This window comes from Alligator sinensis, unplaced genomic scaffold (genome assembly GCF_000455745.1).
Source record: "Alligator sinensis unplaced genomic scaffold, ASM45574v1 scaffold135_2, whole genome shotgun sequence".
Taxonomy (NCBI): domain Eukaryota; kingdom Metazoa; phylum Chordata; order Crocodylia; family Alligatoridae; genus Alligator; species Alligator sinensis.
The window spans coordinates 1,345,431-1,351,973 of NW_005842067.1; the positions used below are offsets into that span (position 1 = coordinate 1,345,431).

Sequence of the window (6,543 nt, forward strand, 5' to 3'; positions counted from 1 at the left end):
CCCCATCATTCTGGGGAAGAGCAGGAACAAGCCAGCTGAGTTGTATCAAAAGATCTGAAATCAGGTGCTATGCAAACCTGTTATTTGCACTGAAATAACACTCATAGCCCCTGTCAAGCTTGAGGTTTACTGTTCAGAGCACTAAAAATAAAAGCTATTTACTTAATATGAGAGAACTGAGAAGAGGCAAGTCTGGGCTGGGCAAAATGAGGGGGGAAGAGCAGGAACAAGCCAGCTGAGTTGTATCAAAAGATCTGAAATCAGGTGCTATGCAAACCTGTTATTTGCACTGAAATAACACTCATAGCCCCTGTCAAGCTTGAGGTTTACTGTTCAGAGCACTAAAAATAAAAGCTATTTACTTAATATGAGAGAACTGAGAAGAGGCAAGTCTGGGCTGGGCAAAATGAGGATGCATTTAATATGCAACAGTATGATTTCACTAATTTCCTGTTAACTTATTAGACATATGAAAGTATGAAGAATTTATAATAATTATCAAGTAGCTTCAGAGAGAGCAGAATCAGATCCCAAGAATAACATCTAATCTGTTGAAGTAAGTCACTCCACTGTGCTTTCAGAAAAAAGAGCTGGAGCAAGTATATTCAAGAGACGAAAACTGTTTGTTCCTGCCCCTGAGACACTGCTCCTGGCTTCACTTGACAAAAGACTTGGTTGCTGAGATACCATACAATAGCTGAACAGCTGAGTCAGACAGACCATCACAATGAAATATACCCTCTAAAAAAAGCAGTGGAGGGGAAAGGATAAAGAAAATGTAGGTCTTGTTGGTCTTTTAATAGAGTAAGAAATGTCACTGGTTCCAAAAAGCTTTGGTCCTTTAGTATATTTCTAAAATAGCTTGAAATCATGATTTTCTAAAGAGGAATGTAATAAAACATAAAACATCTCTCCAGTTTCACCATTTCACCATTTGATTTTTTAATATACCTTTAACATCCTAGTTAATATAATTTCAGAGAGAACTGAAACTAAAATTACTCCTACTACTATAAATCCCGATGCTGCAAATTTTCCAGGAGACTAATCATGTGAACACAGCTAAGCACATGCATAACTGTTTGCAAGATCAGAGTTTCACTATTACTATTGGTAAGTTCTGCATCTAACTCTTCGTCCGTCGGAACAACCCCCCAAAGGAAGAGGGGGAGTGTACTTTAAAGCAGCAGTTCATAACCATTTTTTGTACCAGGACCTATGTGTAAACATCGGTGGCCAGGCCCGACCCATCTGTGGGGTGGGGGATGGGTACGTGAGGTGGGTAGGGCATGGGGGGGCCCCAAGCAACCCCTCCCAGACTGGAACTGGTTTCCCCATCTTTCTCCTTTAAAGGAGAATCCATTTTTAAGGTTTGTTTGCGACCCTTTCATATATTCTTGCAATCCACTTTTGGGTCATGAATTGATTTACTTTGTAATTGTAATTGAATTACTTGGATAAAATTGTTTCTTTACCTGATTTTCAAATCAAAGATCATATTATGGCTTTTGAGAAAGAAGTGAAGAGTTTATGAGCAATTAAAAAAAAAAAGAAAATATCATACATTTTTCCAATGATAAGGTAGCTTAGTGAGTGCCAGAAGTGTGAGATTAACTGCTTGAATAATTTCATTTTAGCCATTGCAGTTTCAGTTGTGTCAGCACTTTTATTATATCCCTAGATTTGTCACACAAGGGTTTGTAACTGAGCTCTGAAAGTTTGCTCTAAACTGAAACTTGTCGCAGCCACTCTTTGCCACAAAACTGAAATGTGCATGTAATCGACCTAATGGGAGGAACTCGGGGGGGGGGATGATTTGGACATTTATTTTGACTGGCTCAAAGTACCACTCTTTTCAGTTCACTGTAAAAAAGCTACTAGCTCCTTGAGCCAAATGCAGGGAAAAAAAGATGTAATTTTGCAAAGGCTGCAGTTTCAAAACCTGCATACTCACATGGGGGAGGGCAGTTCTGAACACTCAAGACTCTGGGTTTGTGGATGGAATATCAAGGAAATATTTGTATGGGATAAAGATAAGTGCCTTTACAGTAGGGACAGGAGTAAAGGACATGTTACATGATTATTGCAATTAAAATTAAATGTAACTATAAAAAGATATAAAGGGTAACACAATCTTATGTCAATCTGAAGTCCTTTTTTTCTTTTGAAAGAGGATTTCTTTCGTTTGAGGAATCTGTTGATATCACATTGACACATCCCTGGAAGGCAGTCACCCTGAGGAAGAAGCACTGCAGTTATTGAACTACATTTAGCAGTGATACAAGACAGCAAAAGGAATCTGCAGGGTGAATTCAAGTAGAGAAGGACTTCACTCAGTCAAAGTCTACCCAGGACTCCACAGTTTACACCAAAGGAGATGTCAGAAAGCTTTAGTAACTAAATATCTTTGCATCCCAGCCTCTGAGTCTCTCATTGCTTCCTGCAGCACTTGTGAGCATAGCTCCATCTAAACTGAGGCCTCGCTCTGCACCAAACACCATCTACTGAAAGTTCTTCAGTTAGCGAGCACATCCTTCTGAAGCGCCGAGCATACTTTTTACACCATATTCATAATACTAGTAGTGACCCATCCTGACCCCAGTATCAGGATAACAGCATGAGTAGAGCTTTGATGTGCTGCCCCAAATACTCCTCAGAGTTGTTATAATGGATTACACCAAGCTTGGGACAAAACATTTATATTACTTGCTTTTTTTTTTTTGAGGGTACAGGTTCATGGTTAGGTTGTGACCACAAACACACAACCATCACCATCAAAGAAGGCCACATCCCTTCCCACCAACTCACTTTCTCACACAGGCACCTAGAAATGGGACCTGGTCAGTCTCTTTGAGCTGCTTGGTCTGAGATGTATCGATTTCACAGAGCTGCTGGAAAGATATTTGGGGCTGAGATGAAAGAGATGGGGAAGAGAGAGAAGACTCCACATGGGCACTTCAAGTACTGGCCTGGGGTGTAATACACTCTGCTTCATTTGAAGGGCTGGGGGCCAGGGTTACCATATAGCAGGAGGACTTTCAAGTCAGCTCTGACTAAATGAAAGGATCATTATGCCTCTTTATAAATCCAAGGTGGATCCACCCATTGAGTACTATGGCCAGTTCTGGTTCCATCACCTCACAAAGGAGATAGACAAACTAGAGAAGGTCCAGAGAAGGGCAAAAAGGATGATTAGTTGTATGGAGGGGCTTCCACAGGAGGAGAGAGAGACTAAAGAGCCCAGGTCTATTCAGTTTAGAAAATAGATGCTTGAGGTGGGGGGACATGATAAAGGTTTCCAAAATAATAAATGGTAAAGAGTAAGTAAATAGGGATTCATTATTTACTCCCTCTCACAGTATAACAACTAGGGGGTCACAAAATGAAATGAGCTCTTTTTCACACAGTGCCTCATTGAAGTGTGGCACTCATTGCCACCAGCTGTGGTGGAAGCTGATCGTTTAGCTAGATTCAAAAAGGGTTTGGATGAATTCTTGGAGGAAAGGGATATCAGTAGCTATTGCTCATGGGAGTTTGAGACACAGACTCTGAATTAGAACTTCCTAAACCTTAAATGCTGGAAGCTGCAAGTGGGAGAGGAACAGTGTGGGAAAAAAAACCCTAGTCATATACAGTTCACTCTCCCCTTCAGCATCCATCCTCTGCCTCCATGTGACACCAGCCTTGGGGTTCAACAGCTATTCGAGGTTTCTTCTGCGAGACTTAATCACCCAATCTGTACAGGGTGTAGCCCTGGTGCTTCAGGGCATACACCACGTCCATGGCGGTCATGGTCTTCCTCTTGATGTGCTTGGTGTAGTGACGGCATCACGGGTGGCATTTTCCAGGAAAACTTTCAGCACCCCATGGGTCTCGTCATAGATGAGCCCTGAGATGCACTTCATGTCCCCTTGGCAGGACTGATGACAGATGGCAGGCTTGACAATGCCCTGGATGGTGTACCACTTTGCAATGCCTCTTGGTGCCTCCTTTCCCCAGCCCCTTCCTGCCCTTTCCACAGCTATCTTCAACTAAATTCTTTAGACTCTGATACTGGGCAAGATGGACTGAGGCTCTGACCTAGTTCATGGCAGTTTTCATGTTCTCACTCAGGCGGAGAAGGACAAACTACAGAGAGACAGTCATTGACTCAAAGAAAATGAGGGTTGGAAGGGACCTCAGGAGGTCACATCTAGCCCAACCCCCTGCTTAAAGCAAGACCAGCCCCAAATAGATCATCCCAGCCAAGGCTTTGCCTAGTTGGGATCTTAACCTCCAAGGATGGAGCTTCCACCACTTCTCTGGGCAACCTGTTCCAGTGCTTCACCACCCTCCTAGTGGGAAAGTTTTTCCTAATATCCAACTTAATCCTCTTTTGCTGCAACTTGAGACCCTTGCTCCTTGTTCTGCCATCTGCCACCACTGAGAACAGTCCAGCTCCATCCTCTTTTGAACCCCCCTTCAGGGAGTTGAAGGCTGCTATTAAATCCCCTCTCAGTCTTTTCTTCTGCAAACTAAATAAAACCCATTTCCTCACACTCTTCTCATAAATCATGTACCTCAGCCCCAAAACCATTTTTGTTGCTCTCTGCTGGACTCTCTCCAACTCGTCCACATCCTTTCTGCAGTGGGGGCCCAAAACTGGACACAGTACTCCAGATGTGGCCTCACCAGTGCTGCATAGAGGGGAAGAATCACTTCCCTCAATCTGCTGGCAACGTTCCTACCAATGCAGCCCAGTACGCTGTTAGCCTTCTTGGCAGCAGGGGCACACTGCTGGCTCACGTTCAGCTTATCATCCACTGTAACCCTCAGGTCCTTTTCTGCAGAGCTGCTGCTTAACCAGTCAGCCCCCAGCCTGTACCAGTGCATGGGATTGTTCCGTCCTAAGTGCAGGACTTTGCACTTGTCCTTGTTGAACCTCATGAGATTTTCTTTGGTCCAATCCTCCAATTTGTCTAGGTCACTGAATCCTAGCCCTCCCCTCCAGTGTATCTACTACACCCCCCAGCTTGGTGTCACCTGCAAACCTGCTGAGGGCGCACTCTATACCATCTTCCAAGTCGCTGATGAAGAAACTGAACAAAACTGGCCCCAGGACCAACCCCTAGGGCACTGCACTTGATACTGGCTGCCAGCTAGACATTGATCACTACCCATTGAGCCCAACACTCCAGCCAGCTTCCTATCCACCTTACAGTCCAGTCATCCAACCCATACTTCCTCAGCTTGCCTGCAAGAATGCTGTGGGAGATGGTATCAAAAGCCTTGCTAAAGTCATCCCAGTCAAGGCTCTGTCTAGTCAGGATCTTAAAAACCTCCAAGGATGGAGATTCCACCTCTTCTCTGGGTAACCTGGTCCAGTGCTTTACTACCCTTCTAGTGAGAAAGCTTTTCCTGCTATCTAACCTAAACTTCCCTGGCTGCAACTTGAGTCCACTGCTCCTTGTCCTGTCATCTACCCCAGCTAAGACCAGTCTTCCTCCAGCATCTTTGGAAGCCCCTTCCAATAGTTGAAGGCTGTTATTCCAACCTGCTCTCAGCCCTCTCTTCTCCAGCCTAAAAGAGCCTGGCTCCCTTAGCCTCTCCTCACCAGTCCTGTCCCCCAGTCCTCCCACCACGCTCCTTGCCCTTGGCTGAAGTTTGTTCCTTTATTCTCAGTTCCTTATTCCCAGTTTCTTTTTCAAAGCTCATTGTGACACAACTAAAGATGGCTCGCAACGAATGAGATGTGCTAAAGAATGAGCATTTCATCAGAAAAATATATTTAGTAATAAAAATGTAAAATATATCATGTATGAAGCATGGGGTGTTACGTTGTAGCCTTGCTGGTCTAAGGACATAGGTAGACAAGGTTCTTTGGGCAAATCTGATTATCTTTTATTAGACCAACTCAAATACAGGTTTCCCTTGCTTTATGCGGGATTCGTTCTTATGAGATGACCCTTTTTATACCAAAAATTGGTTAGAGGCGAGGTAAATTCACTCTTATGCGATCGGCGTGGTGGAAGCCGGCAGTAGCTGCTTCGTGCAGTGCACTGTGGGAGTGACGCTCACAACAGTCTCCCGCGTGGATCCGTGCTCCTCGCTCGTTGTCTGCGACACGCGTTTCTGTAGTCGCCATTCCCGTTATGATAGTGCCCTGTGCTTGTGTGCACTCTCTACTGTCGGTGAGCACCAAAACAGTCGTGTAAAGGCGGTGGAAACAGGTCTGGGGGTCAGCACAGTCGAGGTCTAGGACACTGTGAAGTGAGCCCCTTGACGCGAGTTGGAGTCACCCCGCTTTGCGGGAACGCAGGCGCAGCACACCGCGGGGAAACCTGTAGTTGCCAAAAAAGACACCCGAAAACTTGCAAAGAAACATTTTCCCAACTACTGGCGTTGGTCTAATGAAAGCCGCCAGCTTTACCCAAAGGGCGTGAGCATGAAGCACGGAGCCCTGAGCAGGAAGCTGGGATTGGGGGCCCACCCCGCTCGGCTCCGCGCACAGCCCAGGCGCAGCGAGCTCCCGCGGGGCACTCGCCTCGGCCCCGGCCCCGGCCC

The 6,543-nt window shown here is 45.3% G+C and overlaps 1 long non-coding RNA gene across 1 annotated transcript in view; it reads left to right on the plus strand.

Annotated features, from left to right (window-relative positions):
• The window catches only part of LOC102368942, a 15,011-nt gene extending 12,600 nt beyond the window's left edge, over positions 1-2,411 (plus strand). Inside the window, exon 3 of the long non-coding RNA XR_323802.3 lies at positions 2,172-2,411. This is a non-coding gene — a long non-coding RNA (uncharacterized LOC102368942). The remainder of the gene's footprint in view (positions 1-2,171) is intronic.
• The last annotated feature ends 4,132 nt before the right edge of the window (positions 2,412-6,543 follow it).